Genomic DNA, 23,029 nt, shown 5'->3' with positions numbered 1-23,029 from the left:
TAGTTTCTCCTCCCGTGGACCGGGGCAGCGTCGGGCATCTGGATCCCGGGGCTCCTCCCCGTGGGCCTCGGCTTCCCTCCCGGCCTGGCGAAGGTGGCGGGGACATGAGCTCCCGGCTCACGCCTCTGGGCCTCCTCCGTCGCCCCCACCCTCAGCTCTCCCTTTCCAGAGACATTATAAATCAAACGGCTTAGAACGTAAGGCATCAAAAATTCTGAAACCTTCATCTATTATTAACGCTGACAGTAAATTCCCCCTCCGAGCGTTTTACATAGCAACTGTTACCAAGACTCACTGGTGGAGCTGCTCCAGCCCTCCGCATCCCACAGCTCCGGGCAGGCTGGCGGCCTCACCCCAGCCTCTCCCTGACCTGGCCCCACCTGGGCACCTGCCGGCGGCTCCCTGGGGGTGGGTGGCAGCCCCCTCCCCCCCACTGGGGAAACAGCTTCCTGCTGAAAGGGGGTCCGGGCCGCTCTCGGTGAGCCCTGCGGGAGGTGCCCGGCAAACCTCAACTTCTGCCCTGGCCATGAGAGGGGCCCCCAAGGCCCTTTAATGCAGCAGGAGCCTCCCTCCCCACCGCCCTGGCGAGAGGAGCCCAGTGAGATGGGAGGACGGGAAAAGGCTTCGTAAACTGCAAAGGGCCGTGCAGATGTTGTTTACCGACTCACCCACCTGTCAGTGAGACACTCCTGAGTGCCTATTTGTCTGCAGGCGGTATCTGGGCACCGGGGATTTAAAACAAAGACAAAAAGGCCCAGTCCCCGTCGCGTCCGGTTTGGTAGGAGACAGACTTGTCAACCCCTAATTGCATTGAGTGCGATAATCAATGTGTGTTTGAAGAGCAGGAGCAGGAGGGGCGATTCACCAGATCTGGGGCAGGGTAAGGGATCAGGAAGGACTCTTCACAGGAGCCGCCACCTGAGCAGGGTTTTGAAGGATGAGTAGGGGTGGGTCTGGTTCTTCCGGATAGAGAGACTAGCATATGCAAAGGCCCAGGGGCATGAAGCAGACCCTTTGGCAGGTGCATTATAGGCTGACCTGTTTTGGTGGAGGAGAGGACCCAGGGAGGGACCAGGAGCCAGAGGGTATAAGACTTTAGTTGCAAATTTGGGGCAGGGGGGTTTATTTCAGGACATTGGGGAGCTATGGGAGATTTAGACTGGGGAGGAACAAAGACAGATTTGGGCTTGCAGAAGAGCCATAGATGTCATCTCTCTGGTTCCAGTTTAGGGATGTTGGGGTGGGCAAATCGCTACCGTTTGCAGATGCTGTCGTTAGCACACTCATTGTCCCGGAGAGGTGAGACCACTCACCAGTCATGAAGCAGAGGCCACTCTGTGCAAGCTGTTATTACGCACTTACTGTATGCCCAGCCCCATGTTGGGCCTGTGGTCTCTGCCCTGGGGAACTTGTGGTCACAGTGGGGGGCCAGATGAGTACAGGCTCCACGTGGGAAGCAAAGCACTGGCAGGATGTGAGGCCTCTGCTCTTGGGGCCGGTGAGGGCCCCGGTGAGGGTCGGGTGAAGGACAGACCCCCAGGCAGGGAGCCTGCAGACCCCTTCCTACAAGTTCTCTCACTTACTCTGTGCTGCTCCAGAAAGCAGGACACAAACCGGGACGCAGACTTCAGCCCAGCCAAGAGGAGGCGTCGATTGGCAGAAGTCCCCCCTAGTGACGAATAATATACGTTCATTGTGGAAAATTCAGCAGATAGACAAGAGTTGCAAGAAAATAAGGCTCCCCTGGGATCTTACCACCTACCAATGGCCGGGTCACATTTTGGGCCTAGTTGCTCCAGAACCAGGCAGTTATACATTTTTTAAGACAGAAGTGGCACCATATTCCTTCTGCATCCCTGTGGTGACCTGCTTTTCTCACTTAATGCATTGGGAATAGTTCCCCGTGTCCTCACATATCCAGGGGTGAAGTTTGCCAAGAGCTGAGCCACCCGGAGGGGACCCAGCTGACCTAGAATGTTGGTGCTTGTTCTGGGGCAAAAGCCATGGCTGTCCTGCTGCTGCACCCAGCACCCCGCACAGAGGCTAGCACCCAGTAGGCGCTGAATGAAGAATTAGAGAAAGAAGTGAGTACTCCATCCCCAAAGGTGAGTGAGCCGAAGTTGGGTGGAGCCCACAGGGATGCTGTGATTTAGCTCTCTGGGGTTAAATTGAGACTTGAGGTGAGATCTGTGCTTACTAAGGGCTCCCACTGGTTAGGGTGGAGGGGGTAGGGTGTTCAAGGAGGGCTTCCTAAGGAATGCCTGGGTGGCTCAGCAGTTTAGCTGAGTCTGCCTTCGGCCCAGGGCATGATCCTGGAGTCCTGGGATTGAGTCCCACATTGGACTCCCTGCATGGAGCCTGCTTCTCCCTCTATGTCTCTGCGCCTCTCTCTCTCTCTCTCTCTCTCTCTCTCTCTCTGTCTCTCATGAATAAATAAATAAAATCTTTTTTAAAAAATAAGGAGGGCTTCCTGGAGGAGGCAGCCTGTGCAACATTACAGAAGGGAAGTAAATGCATAACGGTCCGTTCACTTATCTAACAGACATTTGCTAAGGGATCCCACCTGGTCAGAACCCTGTGTAGGCAGCCCTGGAGATCTTGATAGGGTTCTGCCCCACAGTGCTGCCATGCTTGGGGGAGACACGGACAAGTGCTCAGGACATGTGGGTATGTGTTCAACACTACAATGATCAAAAGGTAGGTGGGCAGCCTGGGTGGCTCAGCGATTTAGCGCCGCCTTCAGCCCAGGGTGTGATCCTGGAGACCTGGGATCCAGTCCCACATCGGGCTCCCTGTATGGAGCCTGCTTTTCCCTCTGCCTATGTCTCTGCTTCTCTCTCTCTCTCTCTCTCTGTCTCTCATGAATAAATAAGTAAAATCTTACAAAAAAAAAAGAAAGAGAAAGAAGAAAGAAAGAAAGAAAGAAAGAAAGAAAGAAAGAAAGAAAGAGAAAGAAAGAAAGAAAGAAAGAAAGAAAGAAAGAAAGAAAGAAAGAAAAGAAAGAAAGAAAAAGAGAGAAAGAGAGAAAAAGAAAAAGAAAGAAAGAGAAAGAAAGAAAGGGTAGACAGTGACAGCCCAGCAAACCTGAGAAAGGCTCTAGAAACCAGAGACCCAGAGGAGGCTTGGCATCAAGGCCAAAACCACTCAGACTATACCCAAAAGTTTGGCTCAGTCCAGTACCCCTTGGCCTTTTGGGAGCTTCTAGATGCTGAGGGTTGACGGCAGCTCTGTCACTGGAGAGGGGCCCATGCAGCCCAGTGCCCACTTCCAGAGCCCCCACCCCCACCCAGAAGCCATATGACTTCTCAGAGCCAGAGTTGGGATCCAGCTGTGTGTCCAGAGGCAGATCCCTTAACCTCTCTGAGCCTTGGTTTCCTAAGGTGCCAAATGATGGCTCTGCCCACCCTGTGTGGCAGCTGCCCAGGGCCATACTGAGAAAGGCTCCAGGAAGAAGCCCTCACCTCCCAGAATTTGGGGATTGACTTCTGGGAGGAGCGGTTTAGCAACAAGGTATGTCTGTAGGCAGATGGCAATAGGAGTTCAGGAGGAGTCCTGTGCCCAGAGCCCCTGGAGTGTCCTAGAACTACGTGCTTGGATGGCAGTGGCCCACGGCATTCTAGAGCACATGTTTTGGAGTCAAACAGACCTGGGTTCAAGTTAGGGCTTCCCCACTTCCTGGCTGTGTAACCTTGGGCTGATGCCTCGTCCTCTCCGTGCTCAGCGTCCTTATCTCTGCATTGAGGGTGGTGACAACACCCGTGTTGTCTTGAGTGTTGAGAGAGGGGATCCATATGTGAACAGCCTGAGCACAGTGCCTGGTGCCTAGCAAGCTCGCAAAAGCTGTCCCATAGGTCCCTGGCACATGTCCAGCTACCAGCATCGGCCCTTGGAATCACATGGCACCAGTCCAGCCACCCGCCCACGTCCTTGGCTTTCTCTGAGCACCTACTGTGCGCCGAGCACTGGGGCATAGTGAGGGAACTGGAAGCTGCAGCTCGCTGGAGGCAGACAGCTGCAGATCCTGACAGGCGAGTGACCAGCGCGACGGTGGGCAGTGGCAGGGGGCTGGGAGGGAAGCCAGGAAGGTGTCTGTTGCAAAGTCACAGCGAGAGTTGAAAGCCGCTGATCTTGAGCTGAGGTGAGGAGGCCTGCTAGCATTTTGCCGGGCAGCCAAGAGCAGGGAGGCACACCCCAGGATCGCAGCCACTATGTTCGAGGGTTGGGGGGCATGAAAGAGCCCGTAGGTGCAGGTAGCTCCTCACGGTATCGAGGACCCTGCCTCGTGGAGCTTACCATCCTTGGGGCAGACAGACAAAAAGTGATTCAACAAATACCCAAGGGAGGGCAGCCCGGGTGGCTGGTGCAGCGGTTTGGCGCCGCCTGCAGCCCAGCGTGTGATCCTGGAGACCCAGGATCGAGTCCCACATCCAGCTCCCTACATGGAGCCTGCTTCTCCCTCTGCCTCTCTCTCTCTCTCTCTCTCTCTCTCTCTCTCTCTCTCTCTCTGTGTGTGTGTGTGTGTGTGTCTCTATGAATAAATAAATAAAATCTTTAAAAAAAGTGAGGGCCAACAAATACCCAAGGGAGGTGATTTCAGAGAGTGGTAAGAACTATGGGGGTAGAGGGCTCCCTCAGGCGGGCTCAAGGAGGGCTTCCGGGAAGAGGCAGCTTTTGAGCAGAGAAAGATTTAGGGACCTGGGCAGAGGGAAGGGTGTATGCAAAGGCCTGGAGATAGGGGCCTGATGTGCACGAGGAGCCAATGGGAGCCAGTGGCTGAGAACACGTGGGACAGAGTGGGAGATGAAGCTGGAGAGGGGTGGCTTCCCAGAACACCGCAGGCTAAGCCATGGGGTTCAGTCTGGTCTGAGGGCAAGTTCTACGCCCCCGGAAGCCAGGGAGCCCTCTGCCAAGGCGGGAGAGCCAGCCCACTGTAGTAGCTTTCCTGTGTGATTTAGAGCAAGTGGCCCACCCTCTCTGGGCTTCCAAGCTCCCCTGTGGTAACACAAAGAAAGACAGGTGCCTGCTTGGAGCCCTCCCTGCTGTGACTGGCTGGGCGTTTGGGACTGTGGGGAGGAGAGCAGGTGGAGACAACTCAGTGGATCCAGAGCCCTAGGGACACAGGGTCCAGGAGGCCCTTGCTTCTGTGGCCGACTGGCTCCCTGATGCACCCCCAGACTCCTGCCCTGTGTGGCTCCCGTTCAGCCCTCTGCTGTCACCGGCTGGAGCAAGATACAGCTGAGGTTCCCCTAGGGCTACCCAGTGATTGGCCACTCCGAAACCCTGCTGCTCTGGGAGGTTCCCTGGCAGCATTTGTAGCTGGGAATCCGAGGCGGTGCTGAGCTGGGATCGCTTGTCGCTGAGCTGGGATCGCTTGTCACGTGGCCTCAAATGGAGGCCTGGGGGGGGATGTTCTTTCCCTGGGGTTCCAATCTGTATCATGTAAAATAGGTTAATCAGCAGCACTGTTTCCTTCCTTGTACCCCAAACTTCCCCCAACCAGCAGGAGGCCCTCAGGCAGGCAGGGGTGGAGGAGGCCTGTAGAAAGGTGAGTAGCGGGGAGGGGTGTAAGACAAGCCGCCCCAAGCGGCAGGAGTTGGCGGAGGAGCTTGGACACTGCTGGAGGGGGCCTAGAGATGCACCCGGCTCCGGCTCCCTCCCGGCTGCACCTGGCTTTGTGATCCCTCACGAGGGAGCCGCCTTTCGCGTCCTCCTGAGGAGCTGGAGGTCAAGCCTGTGTGTCTTTACTCCCCTCCTTGCTTGTTTTTGTGGGAAATAATGATTGCTCACTGACTCGACACCTGCCTTCAAGGAGCCGCTGACAGCAGCAAGAGGGGGTGATTCAGCTGGGGCCGCGGGATCCAGAAGGGGGAGCTGCCACAAGTGGCAGTCAGCCCGGGAGGCAGGACAGGGGAGGGATGCCATGGAGTGCCAAGGGCATAGGACATGAAAAAACAGGGTGCATTTGTACAATGATGTCCCAGCATGCTCACAGCCAGAATGTTTCTAAACCACAAAGCCAGAGAGGTTGTTGGGACAGGCTACAAAGAGCCTTGAACGCCTGGTATACCAGGCAGGATGGGCTAGTTGTGCCGCATAACGAACATCCCCCGAAAGATTAGCACCTTAAAATGGGGCTTATTCCTCACGAGCGCATTGTCTGTGACCAGGCAGCAGAGGGACTACTCACTGCTGTCACCGAGGGATCCAAGCAGACGGAGCAGCAGCCTTCTGGAACACTGGCACGTCACTGAGGGAGAGACAGAGCCATATGGACTTGGGCAGCTCTTCCCTAGAGCAGCACTTGTCCCTGTCACTTGAATTCCACTGACCAGAGCGGGCTGCACCCACCCTGACTTATGGGGGGCAGGTGCACATGTCACCCGTGGCCCAGAGGACCAGGAGATAGATATTTGCTGGTGTGCGGACATTGACCACACAGGCCAAAACGGATCCCGTGCTTCACCCCACGCCACGTGAGGAGCCTCAGGAGGCACTGAGGAAAGGAGGCTGAGGTCTCCTCTGTTTTAATGTTGAACTTTTTATTGACTGGCTTAGAGAAGGGCACAAATGAACAGGCAACGAAATGCTACAACCTGAACACAGCTTGTATATCACCGGCACTCACGGCAAGAGAAAGAGCAGTACCAGCTCCCGAAAAGCCCCCAGAACCCCCACCAGACATGGCCTGCCCAGGATCCGTTCGTCAGCTTGCAGATTTCATCCCTAGGCAATCTCATCTGCCCATGTTCTTCCACTCGGCAAGCGGTCTTGCCCATGTTGCGTACAGCCCTCGTCTTTGCCATTGCTGTATAGTATCCCGTTGTGCACAAGTGCCAGGGTGTTCATGCCTTCACCTTTGGGGACCATTTGGGTAGTTTACAGTTTAAAGATCTTATGAGTAAACCTGCCATGAACATTCTAGAACATTCTGTGTGGCGGGGGGGGAGGGGGGATGTGCCCCTGCATAGCATTCACACCAGCCGTTTGCCTGGAAATGGAATTGTAGTGGTCTCGTATTCATGGTGGCTCCTGTGGGCAGCAGGGGGACCCCAAGAGAGTGAGCCAGGCCAGGAATGAATAGAGGTACAAAGGGTGGGCCAGGCCCTCAGCCCCCTGAACCTCAGAATCCGGAAACGTCCCCAGTGCAGCCTCATCGTCTGCCGGACTGGGCCGTCTATATTGTGAATGTAAGGTGAAAATCCTGTATTGTTGGTACCCCCTAAAATCCCGTAAAAAAAAGGCCTCCCCCATGCCATGGGGCCACGTGCTCAGCCCCAGACGATAGCCTGCAGGCCTTAGCCATGTGAGTCATGCAGTGACATAGCACGTTCTAGTATGCAGGCAAGAATAATCGTATCATATTTTAGCGCATGGCACTCACATCTGCCAGGCGCATGTGTGAGGAGCACCCCCGCCCCCCAGTCATCCAGTTGTTTCTCCTTGCCCACCTGATGCCTCCTCGCCCACCTGACATGCAAGAAGCCTGAGGCCATCCAGTGAGTCAGCAGAGGGAACTCCCAGGGGAGCCCAGCTCATTGAGCCTCCCCCTGCTCCCTGCTCCTGGCTGCACAGGACCAAGGGTCCGGGGTCACAGGCTCACAGGATGCTGAGACCTGCCGTGTTACTTCTTGGGGTTGCACTTCTTAACAGAGAAGTCAAGAGAGGGCAATTCTTTGCCCAAAATGAAGCCAGGAGAAGGGGGGTTTTAGGCTTCAGCCACTGGGAGACAGGACCGTTTGGGAGCTTACCCACCCAGGTCTGGAGTCCACCCACCCAGGTCTCTCTGCCTGGCCAGCCCTCATTCACAAGAGCTGAGCAGAGGTGGGGACCTACAGCTGGAGGCTGAGAGCTCAGGCCTCAGTGCTGGGAAGACCTGGTTCTAGACCTGGTGTGCAATGCTGGGTGGGTGACTTGCTCGTTGGGGCTGTGTCACACATGAACGTACACAGGTGCATGTGAAGCTGCTGTGTGTGGCCAACCCTCGTCCTGCCAGAACCGTTATTCCTCTGAGATCAGAACAAGGCACTGCTGAGATCCTGAGACCCGTCTGGTTGGCCAGACGGCCCCACCCCTAAGCCCTGAAGGGTTGGTGGGTGTCTGTTCTAATAAAGATATGGCACGGTCACTCTCTTGGGTGGCCTCCCCTGGCCTGGCGTCTGGGTGACCCAGAGGTGGTCCTGGACACCCCCCATTCCTGGGGAAGTGGGCCAGGCGCCCAAGGGGGGTGCCTGGGGAAGCAGTGGACGGAGAGGGGGACATTGGCCAGTCATGAGAAGAAATGAATCTTTGTCACCGACACATGTGGGGCTCTTTATGTAAATTGTTTCAGTGCCTAACAGGAAGGAGAAAAATGAGGCTTTGATGCAAGCCGCCGCCTCTCGGCCTGGCGCGATGTCACTCAGGCGCGTCTGTGGCCCGCTTTTATTAAGGAGCTGTCAGCTCTTCTCAGGCCGGAGACCCAGGGGGCTCTCTGGGCAGGAGGTGGCTCGGAGCTGTCTGCAGAAGGCCCAGCGTCAGCAGAGGGTTGCTGGGGGCCCCACCTCCGAAGGGCACAGGGGACTGTTGATGGATTCTTGGAGCACTGCACTAGGCCCCGGGGGGCTGGGGACCTAGAAGGATTGACACGGCCACCTGCTCTGGGCCGAGCAGGTTCGAGGGAAGGTGTTCAGACAGGGAAGGTGCAAAGCTGTGGAGACAGGGAAGGAGCCGTGATCTCTGAGGCCCAGACAACACTAGGGGCATTGGCTTGAGGCCGGAAAGGGTAGCAAGGAGGGTCAGCTGTTGGGGAGTGAGCAGGAGGCTGGTCTTGTGGATCTCGGGGTCATGGGGGTCTGATAGACTGTGATGTGGGTGGGATTCGAGGTTGAGGGAGGCCTCCAGGATAGGAGGACAGAATGAGGTGGGGATAGTGAGGGCCAGAGTTGCAGACCAGGTACACACTGGGACACGCATCATAGCCAACAAGACTCCCAGCTCCTGGAGCCCACACCACCCAGAACACTCAGGCTTCCCTGGGGAACCAGGCAGGGACAGCCCAGGAATAATCCCAGGCCTCCCAGGCCTGCAGAACCTTCTGAGCCTTCCACAGTGAAGCAAAGAGACACCCAGACCAGCTCGGGCCCCAAAACTAGCCTGCTGTGCTCTGGTTCTTGGGGAGTATGTAAATCCCTGCTTGGTATCTATGGCAACTCTCTATTAACCAGAACTTGGTTCCACAGACTCCTATTCCCTGTTCATTCTAAAAAACTCAGAGCTGTTGGTCTTTAAAAAAAAAAAAAAAAAAAAAAAATCTTATCTCACTGGAGAAAATACAGAAAATACCACAGAGCGAATGAGAAGGAAACAGAAGTCCCCTCCAGCCCCTCTGAGGAGGAGACGCTGGTGTGAAGCATTTTTATGCATTTCCACCCAGTTTGTTGAACAAAATTAGGATCATGTTGAACATCCGCTTTTGCATCCTGCCTTTTTCATTATGCATCAGATCGTGAGCATTTGCCTGAGGGGTGGAGAAGGGTCTTTGGAAGCAGGGCTGCTGGGGGCTGGGACTTGGGGGTGCTGCTGTGCCACATGACCTTTCGAGAGTGGGTCACCCTGCCTGAGCCTGCTTCTGCATCTCCACAAGGAGCGATTGAGGGCAGTGGGTTGGGCTGCACTCAGAGCCCATATCAGGAGTGTAGGTGTTTTACCTGCCACGGTAGCCTGTCTGCTCCGGGCTCGTGCCCCAGGAGAGCCCAGTGATGTTTGTGGCAGAGTGGGCACGGGACTGGTGCTCCTGCCTGGCGTGCAGTGCTGTTGGGAGCCGGCCCCTGGAGTCGAGGCAGCTTGGGCTCACTGCTGCTTCCAGCCTTTCCCACTGCATGATCTTGGGCAAAGATCTCACAAGCTATAGAACGGGGTAGCTGTGACAGTTTGTTGGCTTAATAGCGCCAAGCACTTAGCACATAGTAAGTGCTCAGTAAACGGGAACTGTTGTTACTATTATGAGTCAGGGTATCTGTGACCTCTTGGGTGTGACTTGTGGATTAAATCATAACTTTCCTGCAGTGTTGGGGCCTGGGGGACGTGGCCAGGGGGTGGTTGCTGGTGCAGTGACAGTCTGCTCACCAGGCCTGGCTTCGTGGGCCTGCACTCAGAAATGCCCCAGGCTCACTCTGATGCTCTGCAGTCACTGTCTTGAGATGCGCTCTTTTGGAGCAGATGCCTTGCTCGTAAGCGTGCCCTGTTCTTCATGGGCTTCTTCACACTAGCCCATGGGCTTGCCTGGCTTGGCACCCCACGGTTTGTCTGTGCTCAGGCCTCTTTGTGAGGTACAGTCAGGGCCAGGACGCCCCCTCCCGACCCCTGTTCAGAGGAGCACGCCGCCCTGTGAGGTCTGGGGCTGTGCCCGGGGCACACACGGAGCCAGGCGCCGAGGAGGGCCCCGACTGTCAAACCGGGGGCTGCTAGTGCAGCGTGAAAGGCTGCCAAGGACAGGAAGTCGTCTGGGTGGAACGCCAGCCAGGGCAGGCAGGGGCAGAGCAGGGGGCCTGCCGAGCTGCGGCCAGACACACTGGGGAGACACAAGACGACTCAGGTTGGAATCGATTGAAAGTGAGCCAAGCACTCGGGCCACCCGAGCACATGTGAGCAGGAGAGGGTCTCCCCCCATGGGTCCTCCACAGCACCCATCCGTGCAGGGAGAGAGGAGAAGAGGGGGGTCCAGGCCATGTGCTGTGCAGGAGGCCAGGGGCTCGGGGTAGGGGCAGGGCAGCAGCCCCAGCACAGGTGGGACTTGGGCCACCTGCCTGCACAGGGAAGGGACATCTGGGACACCACAGGTGCAACAGTAGGGCCAGGGGCCTCTGGCTGTAAAGGCAGCTCAGCAGAAGGGAAAAGAGGGAGCAGAGGAAGAACAGAGAGGGAGGGAGTACTTCCTGTGCCTTCATGAGGGGAATGAGCCAGGGTATCAGAGTGCCTGCAGTCTCCCTGCTGAGGGTGCTGGCCCCAAAGTGAGATCGGCAGGAGGTGTACCCAGCAATCAGAGGGAGTCGAGGAAAGGCTCTGCCTTTAAACATCTCCTGTCGGCCTTTGTGGGGTGACGCTGACGCAGGAAGCCAGGTGTCCAATCTGAGGGTACAAGGCACCCACAAGATGTAGGAGTTATAGAAAGGGGCTGTGTGGATCCAGGGGCAAGGAAGGCTCTCAGGGACCTCTGCTGCCTTGCATATGGACCTGCAGGGTTGGAAAGGGCAGCCAGGAGGCGTGAACTGGCTTGATGCTGGGACAGTGACTATTGGGGACAGCTGAGGTCTGATCTCAGACTGCAGTGCAGGGCAGCAGGAGCTGACTGTCTGCAGGGCGCTGGGGATGGAGAGGCCTGAGCACCACACTGAGAATGGGAACTCAGGCAGGTGAAAGTACTGAGGAGCCACTGAAGGCTGTATCATAGGGGAGTGCCCTGAGCAGAGCTTGTGACAGACCACACGGGGCTGAGGCTGGGAACCTGGTAACCCAGCTTGGAGATGGTCACGGACTTCCTTGCAGGAGGTGATGAGGCCAGATTCTAGGCTATGGCTATGAGGATGGGAAGGGGGGATCTGATGAGGAACCCTGGGGCAGGGTACACCCAACCCCAACCCCCACCCCTGCTCTGAGGACTCTGAAGCCTCAGAGACAGCCCACAGAAGGACATGGGGCAGAAAGCAAGGGATGGGATTGAGGAACAGTGACCCTGGGGAGGTGGGTGTGGCCCAGGGCCAGAGCCCTTTGCTTGACCCTCTGGGACCCTGGTGTGGTCAGAAGGGACAAGATTGTGATGGGAGGGACAGGGGAGTCAGTGTCAGGAGGGCCTGTGGACCAGAAGTCTGCATCTCCAGGGCCATCCTGAGCGAGGCCTCTGGCCGAGGTCCTTGTCTACCTGCTGGGGGAGGACAGCCTGTCTCCCAAAGGGCGGTGGGGCTGCCAGGCCTCAAGGACAAAGACAGGCGGGGGCAGGGGAAGGAGCTTGTGGCTGGGAGCTTAATGGCCCCGAAAAAAACCCATAAAACTGGAGAATTATGGGAGACATAAACAGAGCTGTCAGGGATTAGCCTGGGGAAGAGATGCCAGAGGCTGAGCCGGGATCCTTGCGTGTGCATAAAAAAGACAGAAGTTATAAAAGGAGGGAGATTAAGAAGATGCTGCCTCCACGCTTGGGCTCCCTGGCCGATTCCTTTCTCACGCCCCGGCAGAGGCCCCAGCCGCACGTTGACCCCGGGGCACCGGCCTGCATGGCCTGGCCTGGCCTGGCCGGGGCAGGGCCCGCCGGGGACACAGGGACCGGCTGGGGTGGGGGGTGTGGGGACTCGGCCCAGGCGGGCGGAGGGGCCGGGGAGCCAGGCCCAAGGACGGAGGCGGCGCCAGCTCTGACAATTTATGGGCGCTCACACACCCTGCCTTCATTTTCGCCTTTCTGCTGATGTCATTAGCCAAGCACTAATGGGCTTAAATTTCACCTTAAACCATCCCCACCGTCCTCAGCAGATGACAAACGCCCTGCTCTCCCCGGCTCTGCAAAGCTGCTGGGCGGGCTGTGGCAGGCAGCTTCCCCTCCTTCCTCACCCGCCCTTCTGGTCCCCAAGGAGGGGCCCCCTGGGACCCCGGGCCTGGGGACATGTACAGGTCAGGGGAATTCCCAGGGGTCTGTGGGAACCTCAAGGCGGGCAGGGCGCAAGAAAATGGGACTTTGGAGGAGGTGGGATAACACAACGTGGGGAGGAAGGAGCCAGGGCGTCCAGCGGCCCCTCCCTGTGTGGCCTGGCAGGGCTGCTCCCCTCTCTGTTTCCCAGCCCCAGGGATCATGAAAGGTAGCACAAGCCTTAGTGAAATCGTATTTTGCTCAAGCTAACAAAAATAGCAATGGCTTTACGTAGGGGCTGGCATTCCATTCCACCCACCTCCCACCCACCCACCGACTCATCCATCCACCCACCAATCAACACCCACCCACCCATCCATCCACCCACCAAACCAACACCCACCCACCCACCCATCCATCCATCCACCCACTCCCTTGTTCATTCAACAGACCTGCGGCCCGTGAATCCCTGGCTTGCTCACATCCATCAAAGGCCCCAATTAGCTGTTGGAGCCCCATAAGAGAGAACAAGTGGGTGATCTGTAAACTCAGTTTGTTCGAGAAGATGAAATCTTTCCAGCGGTGGCTCTGAGGGTGGCTGGGAAAGTGACAAAGGAGCTCAGGGGATGGGGGCATGTTGCATGGATCTCATGGCCCATCCAACCCTGGAGAGGAGCGTGTTGGCCTGAAAAGGAAGGACAGGAGTAAAGATAGTGCCTGCGCAGAAGAAGGGCAAGGAAGGCTGCTTGGGGCCTTCCCTGCTCGTGTTAGCACACGGCCACTGCCCGCTGCCTGTTTCCCAATGAGGGGCAGGTGCCCGAGGAGCTGGCTGGCACTTACCTGCCAGGAAAGCTGGCCTGTAGGGGGCTAGGGCCCAGAGCCACCCCTGTCCCACGGGAACCACAATCCCTCCCAAGTCGCCAGCACTGGCCTTCCAGCACCATGCCATGAGCTGGGCCCGCGGCACCAGACAGCAGCGCCAGGGCAGCCTCGGATGCTGCGCTGTCCCTGATGAGAGTGCAGGGAAGAGGCTGGCCACGTGGGCCTGGAGCCGCTGCGCTGCCTGGCCGCCTTGCCGTTGTTGGGACTCAGCCACATGCTCTGCCCCCTCAGGTCTGACCAGCTCTGACTCGCCAGTCGCCGTGCGCCAGGCTCGGGCTGGCCGTGCGCACCGCAGAGCTTCTGTGGGGCCGGCCGGGTGAGCGGGAAAGGCCGTGCCTCCTGGTGCAGGAGGCCACCATTGCTTAGTGGGAGAATGGGCTCTGGACAAACCCCAGGGTTGTCACCTCTTCTCCCCCAGCAGCATTTGGAATACCTGCTGCTCTGGCTGGCTCCCCTCCCCTAGCCTCCTGTCCCCGTCTCCCCACCTTCACCAGTCCATCATCCATCACTGTAGTGCTGGGAACTTACAGCGCATGTGTCCGATTGTGTCACTCACTCCTTTGCTAGCCCCCCATGGCTCCCCATTGTCCTGGGCACAAGGCCCGAGATCTTCAGATGGCCCACAAGGGCTATGGCACATGGACCCTGCCCGTTTCTCATCCCTCACCCCTCACCTACGTTCAACTTACAAAAGCCATGGTCACATTTTTATTACCTTCACCATCCCTCTCTTCCTTTGTGAAGTCTTTTCTAATCCCCTATTCCCACTCTGGTATGATCTAGAGGCCCTTCCTGGGCTTTGGCACTTACTGCTTCTGAAACCCACAGCTGTCTCTGCCCCTAGCACTTCTGTGGCATGCTGGGGGCTCTCAGTGACTACTTGGATGGATGGGCGTGAGGGTGAATGAAGGGATCTTGTGGTCCGTGAGGGGAGCCCATAGGTACCAGAAAGTAGTTCTGAGCCATGGAGCAAATCCTCACCCCTCAGTGGGCCTCAGTTTCCCTGCTTGTAAAAGGGTCCACCCTGTGGACCCTGTAGGTCACTCTACAGTACCTGTGGCTAGTCAGGAGGCTCAGGGTGAGCAGAAGTGAAGGCATCGGCCCAGGCGCAGCAGATCAGATGCTCCAAGGTCAGTGCGTGGGATGGAACAAGTTTTGTGGGAGCCCCTGCAGGTTCCAAAAGTCTCCCTTCTTCAGGGGAGTGTCTGGTGCCCACTGCTCTTGCTTTTGACCAGGATCCTTGCCCTGCATAGCAGGCTTAGATGCAGATGAGCTGAGTTTAAGTCCAAATGTTGCTGCTCACCAAGAAATTCCCTTTGCTTCCAGGCCTTAATTGTGCCAGTCAGCAAAATGGGGGTGCCCACGTGTTGCTTGCAATTACTCTTGGAATTAAAATGATGTGGCAGGCAGGGCACTTCTGTCAATGCCCAGCTTATGGAGGGCACCCAGGAAATATGAGAATTAAAATCCCATTGCCTGGGACAGCACCTTCTGCCCCAGTGCCTGGCATGAACATCACAGCCAACCACAACACAGGGCTCCTTCCTGGGCCCTCCTTCCCTGGCCAAAGCTGCCTCCAGACACTGAGCTCAAAGCTTCCAGATCCTAGACCCTCACAGCCATGGATTATAATAATAGTGTTTGACTTCCCCTTATTGACCTACTGTAGTACTTCTGGCTCCTTATAAGCTGTGTGACTTTGGACAAGTAATCTAACCTCTCTGTGCTTCTGTTGTCTCATCTGTAAGACGAGTTAAAATATGTAGACTGCTTCTTTATAAAAACTTTTTTTAAGGATTTTATTTATTTGATAGGAAGAGAGCACAAGTAGAGTAGCAGAGTGGCGGGCAGAGGGAGAGTGAGAAGCAGGCTCCATGCTGAGCAGGGAGCCCAATGCAGGGCTCTATCCCAGGACCCTAGGATCATGACCTGACCTAAAGGCAGGGGCTTAACAGGCTGAGCCACCCAGGCGCCCCCATAGACTGCCTCTTTTTTTTTTTTTTTAAAGATTTCATTCATTTATTCACGAGAACACAGAGAGACAGGCAGAGGGAGAAGCAGGCTCCATGCAGGGAGCCCGATGTGGGACCCGATCCCAGGTCTCCAGGATCACGCCCTGGGCCGAAGGCGGCGCTAAACCGCTGAGCCACTCGGGCTGCCCCCATAGACTGCTTCTTAAAACAGGGCCCTGCACACATAAGCACCCTGTGCAGATTAATCGTGAGGATGGTGATGACAGAGCACTTTCATGTCCATTTTCCTCTTGGGCCCCATGAGGAGGGTGCTATCACTATCCACATTTAACCAGTAAAGAAACAAAGGCCCAGAGAGGTGCGGTGACTCACCTGGGGTCACACAGAAAAGTCAGTGCAGGGCCCCCAGGACTGGATGTTCTTCCCAGAGACTCATGAGGCTCTGGTCTGGAAAAAGCCAGCCCCAGAGCAGGGTGGAACACAGGGCCCTTTCTGAGCCCTCGCTCCACGGGCCCGGGGCTGTAGGGGCCTCTGGCCAAGTCTGTTCCACCCGACCTGCCAGCGAGGGAACACAGACGGCTGGCCCCGCTCTGGCCACTGCCTGCCTGTGCTAGGACACTGTGTCCGCCCGCCCGCGCAGGGACCAGCTGCTCCTGGGGCCGGGGCGCCAGAGCTAGGTTCTGGTCACTCCCAGGAGCTCCTGCCCCCCTCTGGCCCCACCTGCAAGCCAACTAGGACCAGTCAGGGATTTTCCTGAACTTTCCCTCTGTTATAAAAAATTATATAAATATTTACTCTTTAGAAATAACAGCTCACTTGTTGGGCCCTCCTTTGCCAGGCATGGCTTGAACAACTGTCGACTTTCTCATTTAATTCTTACCCACCCTTTGGGGCACTTACTTTTCCTCCTGCTTCCTCCTGAGGAAACTGAGGCACAGTGTTAGAGTCGCCTGCCGGGGCCCACAGCTCAATGGTATCTAGGCCAGAATTCAGCCCCACACTCTCCCAGGCTGCTCCCCTCTCGGCCAGGCCCTTGTGGCCGAGTCTTCGGGCCGTGAAAGATTGGCCTTTGCTTCTAAGTTTTATGTGTGTTGCCTTCGTTCTGGCGATTAAAGGTTGCACGCTGTGGGTGGAAATGGACTGGAACATTCAGGGACACGTAGCACCAGGAGTGGTAGTGTGCTGGGGGTTGATCAGCAGCCCTGGTGGCAGCGGCCACTGTCATGGCTCAGGCCAGAGCCAGTCCTGGCCTGTGTGCCCCCCAAGGCCACACACCCAGAAATAACACCAACTACAGGGGATTTAGGTTTGTTCCCCCACCACTTGGAGCCTCAGGTACCCCACCACTTGGAGCCTCAGGTACCCCACCTGTGAAGTGGGGGAATGATCCCCATCGTGCCCAGTGCCCAGTGCAAGACATGGGGTGCTGACTCCTCTTGGCAGCTGGGCCTCATGCCATCCTCCTGATGAGGAAGTGGAGGTCACATGACCCTCTGGACGAGCACCCAACAGCTGGCACAGAGCCATGCCAGACCAGAGCCCCAAACCAGGCTCCTTCAGCCACCTCGCAGAGCCCAGGGGGTGGAGATTTATCCATAAAAGTGTTAAAATCATTTTGTGAGGATGACATGCTCATGGGAAGCAAAGTCAAATACACTCCTCCCTTTTATACAGTGTAGCATCTCACAACTTTCAATCCTGGGCTTTTCTCCCCAACTTGCAGACTGCGCCCCATCAGCACACGGAGCCCTTCCTTACTCTCTAGACTGCACCGTGTGGAATTCCCCAAGTGCACGTCCCTCATCCTCCTCATATGGACACTTTAGGGGATCTCCAGGCTTTCACTGCCGCCCTGTGCAGAACTCTCTGGGCCAGGCTGCAAGCAAGACTGCAAGGCAGAGAGCACATGCAGTTTTCATTTGGGTCTGTATTGCTAACAAAACTCTCCGGAGAGACTGTACTGCCTTGTTCCCCACACCCAAACTGGCCGGGTAGATGCAGTGTACCCCATCCACACCTGCTCCAGGCCTAGAAAATCTAATTTGCTCTTCCCCATAAGGAAATCCTCAAAGGCTATGTATGTTTGGAGGGTGGCAGGGGCAGGCTGGAAAGGATGGGAGTCCAGTCATTGCAGGCCCTGAACCCCTGACCAGTGGTGGGACCTCATGAGGTGGGTTTCAGCAATCTGAGCCCCAGTGTCATCCATAAAACAAGGGTGATAATGGTACTTCCCCTTCAGCCCCCACCAGGCTGTCATGAGGATGAGATGTGTAGATGCAAAGTGCATATTGGGATAGTGCCTGGCACAAAAGGGCAGCCAGCAAGAACTGGGTGCTGTTCATCGTCAGGCTGGGTGACCTCTGTATCCCCAGGACTGCCAACCCTAGGGTCTGCCCCTGGGGTTGGTGCTAGGGTTGAGACTTGTACCTTTGGAAGGGGTCAGGGAACTGAAGAGGGCATGGGGAACCATCGATGGGAAGTGTAGAATCACTTTATCTGTGCTTCCCACCGCGCCGATGGGAACTCTGGGGCCCAGGAAGCCTGGCCTCGAAGCGGTCTTGAGCTTAGCAACATGAAGCTGCCTTTTATCAGTGCATTGCTGCTGGGAAGTGATGCCAAATGCAGAGTCCTGGGGGCTGCTCTCGCCCCTGCAGGGACTCAGCTCTGAGACGTGGGGCTCAGAGCTGCGGAACCAGAACCTGGTCCTGGGTCCTCAGGAGGACAGGACAGGACCTATAGCCCTCACAGAGTCCAGCCTCCAGGACTCAGTGGGACCAAGAGCGTCCGAGGACTGGGATCTCATTCTAGCTAGAGTGGCCCAGGACCCTGTTTGATTGCAGGACCCCAGCCCCACCCCTGGCCCACTGCAATAAAATCTGCCTCTTAGTAAGATGTGTGGAGATGTGTGCTATAGTATATGAGAAACACCGGAACTCCAGCTGGGAAGATAACCCACCATGGGGGACATGACACAGTCTGGGGACAAACCTTAATTATCAATTCCCAGAAGCCTCCCAGCTTGAGGGGAGCGGTAATCATTATTCCCCATAAAGCCCTACCTGCCAGAAGACCTGCTCTGTCTCAGACACACACAGCTCCCCGGGAGACAGAGTACACTTGGCCCTTGCCCCCATGGACGGTGCCAGAGGTGCTGCAAGTTACTGCCCGTCCTTGGGCAGCTACCAGGTGCCAAGCACAGCATATGGTCCTGTCTTCGTGTTAACCCTGTAAGTGTGGTGTTAGTAAGGTTTCAGCTGAGGAACACGCAGAGCAGTTAAGTGAATCGCCCAGGGCCAGCCAGCAGATCTCGTGCAGAAGTGGGATTTGAACCCAGAGCTGTGTGGCATCAGGGCAGAGGCATTTACAGTCGGGGTGGAGCTGAGGGAAGATGTGCCTCCCTGCATCCCAGAGCCACACGGCCAGCTGCCTGTGAGCACCCACAGTTGGCTGGCCTGGCCCTTGAGAATCTGACATCCCTGGGGAGCAAGAGAGGCCTGCCGCTCCCCACGCGGTCACCACTACCACAGAACAAGCCGGGGAGGATTCTCCTGCAACTTTCCAGAACAAGACAGCGCTGGGGTCAGGCAGAGTTGGTGTACAGCTGGAAGCAGCTCTCTCCCCCAGATGCCGAGGGACTGGGGGCCAGCAGGGGGGGCAGTTCCGGCAGGGCCTGGTGCGGCTGGAGGGGAGGCCCCAGGGGGCTGGGCCAACGCCGGGGACTCCCGGTGCAGGAGCTCGGCGCCCAGGCTGGCGGCAGAGAGTCTTCGGTCCACCTTGGGAGAAAAATAGTGCTGCTCAAAACGGCCGGCCACTGGCCTCCGACAGCTGCCCCTCTTCATTTTTACCCTTAAGTACCTTCACATTTCATGATTGTGTGGAATAGAGAGAAATCAGGCAGAGGGAGGCGGCGGCTGAAAACCAAAGGCAAATACTTTCCATCCTGAGGCAAGCAGGCCCAGGCTGCCGCCAGCCCAGCCTCTGGGGCAGTGACTGGTGGTTCACTTTCCCCAAAGGTCAGTGCTTCTGGTCACCAGGCTACATGTCTGAGGGGCCGGCCAGGTCTCCCCGCCCCCCTGCGGTGGGGGGGAGGGGGCAGCAGGCCATCCATCCAAACTTCTACTTCTACTTCCAGAAGTAGAAGCTCCCTTCCTGGCAATGGGGGCGGCCAGGGCAGTGGAGGGGAGGTTAGTGGTAGCCAGGAGGATGGGGTGGCCCCGTCATTCCAGCTGTTCATCCGTAGAGGTCCCCTACTCTGCACCCAGTGGCGGGCTGGAGATGCCTGTCCTATCAAAATAGGAGCTGTTAGTGTATTGATGGGGTCAGGGGGGTATAACCACCCAGAGCTGCTAGGCCCTCAGTGAATTTGCGACCTATCCATCACAACAGCTGTACTCATTGGAAGAGCAGTGGTACAGCGTGTGAGATTTGTGTTTGGGCTACAGATGAATACACGACGCCATGCGGACTCCAGGCCTCACTGACAATAACCCTGCAGCCCCAGGAGCCAAACCCCCACCTGGGGACCCTCACCAGGGAGCCTGGCGCCTTGGGTAACCAGATCTGCCCCGAGGAGTTGGCGGGGTGGGAGTTGGTGGTGGTGGGCACTGTGACTCCTCTCTCCAGCTCCCCACCACACCAACTCCCTGTCCTTTCTTTCTCCCAAGAAAACCAGTTTCCTGAAATTTCCCAGGGGGCAAACCAGGACCTCATGATCTTGCACCCTAAAGCCCCTAGGCACCTCCTTGATGCCCAGCTGCCGGGAAGCAGAGCAAACCAGGTCAAGGCCCTGCCCACAGGGGGACTGGGAAAGGCCCCCAGGATGGCCCCTTCCACGCTCTAGAGCTCAGTTTCCAGGGCTGTGAAATGAGAGGTGACGTCATCCCCTAGAAAGGCAATTTGAGGGTTAGAAGTAAAATCTATCAAGGCACCTTGGCCATAGGAGGGGGCCAGACAGCATGCTGTCTGCTGCAGCTGCTATTATACCCAATCAGATAGTCTGAGGTTACCAAGAACTTTCTAGATCTGAGGATGGCCCCAGGCTCAGTATCTAGGCTGGCTAGGATGGGAGGGGTGAAGCTCCTTGAGAACCCCCACTCTGCCCTGCCAGAGCCTGCATGTGCTAAGGGGCCCTCTCTCTCCTGCCCCCTGGACCTGCCTCACCTCCAGGGCAGGCTGGGCCCCCCAGCTTCAGCCACTGGCCCAAAGGTGTCATCAGATAAACCCGGTGGCACCTGCTATCCTCACATCTGTAATCCACAGGCATCTTCACACCCTCCTCCCCATCCCCTCCCTCCCAGCCTGCCAGGCTTCTTACCATAATCCCCGCCAGGGGTGGCTCCCTTGGGGTGGGGGCCGGGCCCTCCCCCACCCTCCAGCTAAGCTGGGGAGAGAAATCCGGCTCAGATTCCCAAATACTCTGTGTTCTTTCCTGCCACTAAGCCAGGCAGCTCCTTGCCGCTGGAACGCCCTTCCTCCTCAGCCCACCACTCCCTCCACAGTTTTCCCCTGTATTTTGCAGCCTATGTCTTTCACCCCACCTCATTCAGGAGGGGGGGTTCCTAAGGGGGCCCTGTGCCTGTGGGTCTCCAGGATTGGGCGTGAGCAGAGTCTGGAAAATGTCAAGTGACTGATCCAGTCAAAGCCTGGAGGGGGTTTCTGAGCCCAGCCAGCTCCTCTGCTGCCCCCTCCTTTGGGGGTAAGGACAGGCTGGGGTTTGGGTGGGTGGCCTTTCGGAGAGCAAGGTAATGGGAATGGACATGAACTTCCTGCCGCCTCGCTCCCCTGAGGAAGAGGGGTGGGGCGGGGGTCTGGGCTGCTGGGCGCGAAGGGGATGGGAGGGAGGGGCGAGGGGGGCCCCTAAGGAGGCCAAGGCCGAGGGGAGGGAGAGCAGGCCGGGGAAGGGGGCCCCCCGGTGTGCCTTGGGCACGGGCGCGGGCGGGGTCCGCCTTGAAGTTGGTGTGCAAGCCCGCTGCCGTTTAAATGGTGTGTTTGTTTGGAGTGGCTCGGGGAGGAGGCCGAGATGGGGGAGGCAGCGCCCCACTTGGCGCCGCCGCCGCCGGAGGGTCGGTGCGTTAGAAGCTCCAGCTTTGTCGATGACTGAAGGGTGGGCGTTGAGGAGTGAAGGGCGAACAGCAGAGGGGGGCTCGGCGCCCCGGCCTGGCCGCCCCCTGTTTTGCGGAGGGAGCGCCGGAGCCGCCTCTCGCAGTCACGGCGAGCGGGGAGGGAGCGAGGGGACGAGAGCGCCGGGCTCCCCGCCCCCACCCCACCCGGTTCCAATATTTCGCAGAAAGGCACGCGGCTCCTAATCGGTCCTTTCCAGGCTGAGATTTAGCCGCGCGATGCCCGCGCAGGGGCGGGGGCCGCGGGCCGGGGGAGGCGCTCAGAGGCCGGAGCCGCCGCGCGAGGTGAGGAGCCCGCGTCCTCGGCTGGTGGAGCGGGCGGGCGGGCGCGCAAACCCGAGAGGCAGATATAGAAAGGGGGGCAGGTTAAAAATAACCCTCTCCGGCTGGGAAGCTCGCGCGCGCTCTCTCGCCTCGCTCGGTGCCAGAGGACTCCAGGGGAGGTGGCGTTGGGGAGGGCAGCGCGGGATTCCCCCTCCTCCGCGGGGCGGGGTGCCCGCCTGCGCGCCGCGGCTGCACGTGTGCGGGGCCGCGCGCCCGGGCCCCCTGCACCCGGCCGGGGGGCGCCCCCTCCCCAGGTCCGGGCGCAGCTGGCAGCGGCCCCCGCCCGCAGCCCCGCGCGGCTGGAGGGAAGCGCTCCATTATTCATTATTTACGAGCGTTAATAGGTTTGAGGCACGGGGTGGAGGGGGCGAGGGCGCCGTGGGGACCGCGGCCTTCGGGGAAGGGGTGGGGGAGGGCGGGGGCAGGGCGGGGCGGGGCTGCGGCGCGGGCGGCGGGGAGGACAGGGCCCCGCGTCGGCCCCCGCGTGCCGCGCGCCCCTCCGCCGCTGGCAGCGGGGTGCGGGGGCCGCGCCGGGCGCCGCGAGGGAAGTGCGGCCCTCGGGTCGTGCCCCTCGGCCTCTGTCCTCCGCGTCCTCGGCCTCTCCGGGGCGCGGGGAGGGGGCTGCGGGCCGCACGCCCCGCCCTGCGCGCCCCTCGCGGCCGCCGCCGCGTCCCCGACGCAGCCCGGGCCTCATTTATCATCATCTCTGGTCAAGTGGAGTGTGCAAGGAACAGCTGCTTCACTCGGCTGACTTCCGAGGGCGGATACAGCGGGAATCAGGGAGATGAATGATGGGGGCTGGGGGGGCAGAGCCCCCCGGGGTCCCGGCGCAGGCAGGAGGGAGGCGCGCGGCGTCCGGCGCCGCCTCCGCCTCGTGGCGAGCGCAGCGCCCCCTTCCTGCCTCTCCCTGCGCCTCCGATCGTCGCGCGTCTCGGACGGGGGGCGCCCCGGGAGGGGGCCGGGCGCGGAGAGGCACCCCTCGCCAGCGGAGGACCGGCGGGCGCGCTGCCGGCGGAGCCCGAGGTCGCCGTGACCTTGCTGGGGTCAGCGGGCTGGGCTGCGGAGGAGGCGGCGCGGCGTCTTTGGTGGCGCTTTCCGGATTGGCGCAGAGACCCGGGGAGCGGGCGGGGGCGGGC

General features: G+C 58.4%; 1 protein-coding gene across 10 annotated transcripts in view; it reads left to right on the top strand.

Moving 5' to 3' along the window:
* Positions 1 to 23,029, top strand: part of RAI1 (retinoic acid induced 1) — a 121,341-nt gene that overhangs the window by 72,829 nt on the left and 25,483 nt on the right. The window contains exon 1 of one of the 10 annotated variants that reach the window (XM_049110290.1): positions 21,835 to 21,854. The exons of the other annotated variants lie outside the window; for them this stretch is intronic. The gene's annotated coding sequence lies outside the window, so the exon portion shown is untranslated. Of the gene's footprint in view, positions 1 to 21,834; positions 21,855 to 23,029 lie in introns of those variants that run through there. 10 annotated transcript variants of the gene reach the window in all.

The sequence above is a fragment of the Canis lupus genome, chromosome 5, assembly GCF_003254725.2.
Source record: "Canis lupus dingo isolate Sandy chromosome 5, ASM325472v2, whole genome shotgun sequence".
NCBI classification, from domain to species: Eukaryota; Metazoa; Chordata; class Mammalia; order Carnivora; family Canidae; genus Canis; species Canis lupus.
This window is presented reverse-complemented; position numbering and strand designations above follow the sequence as displayed.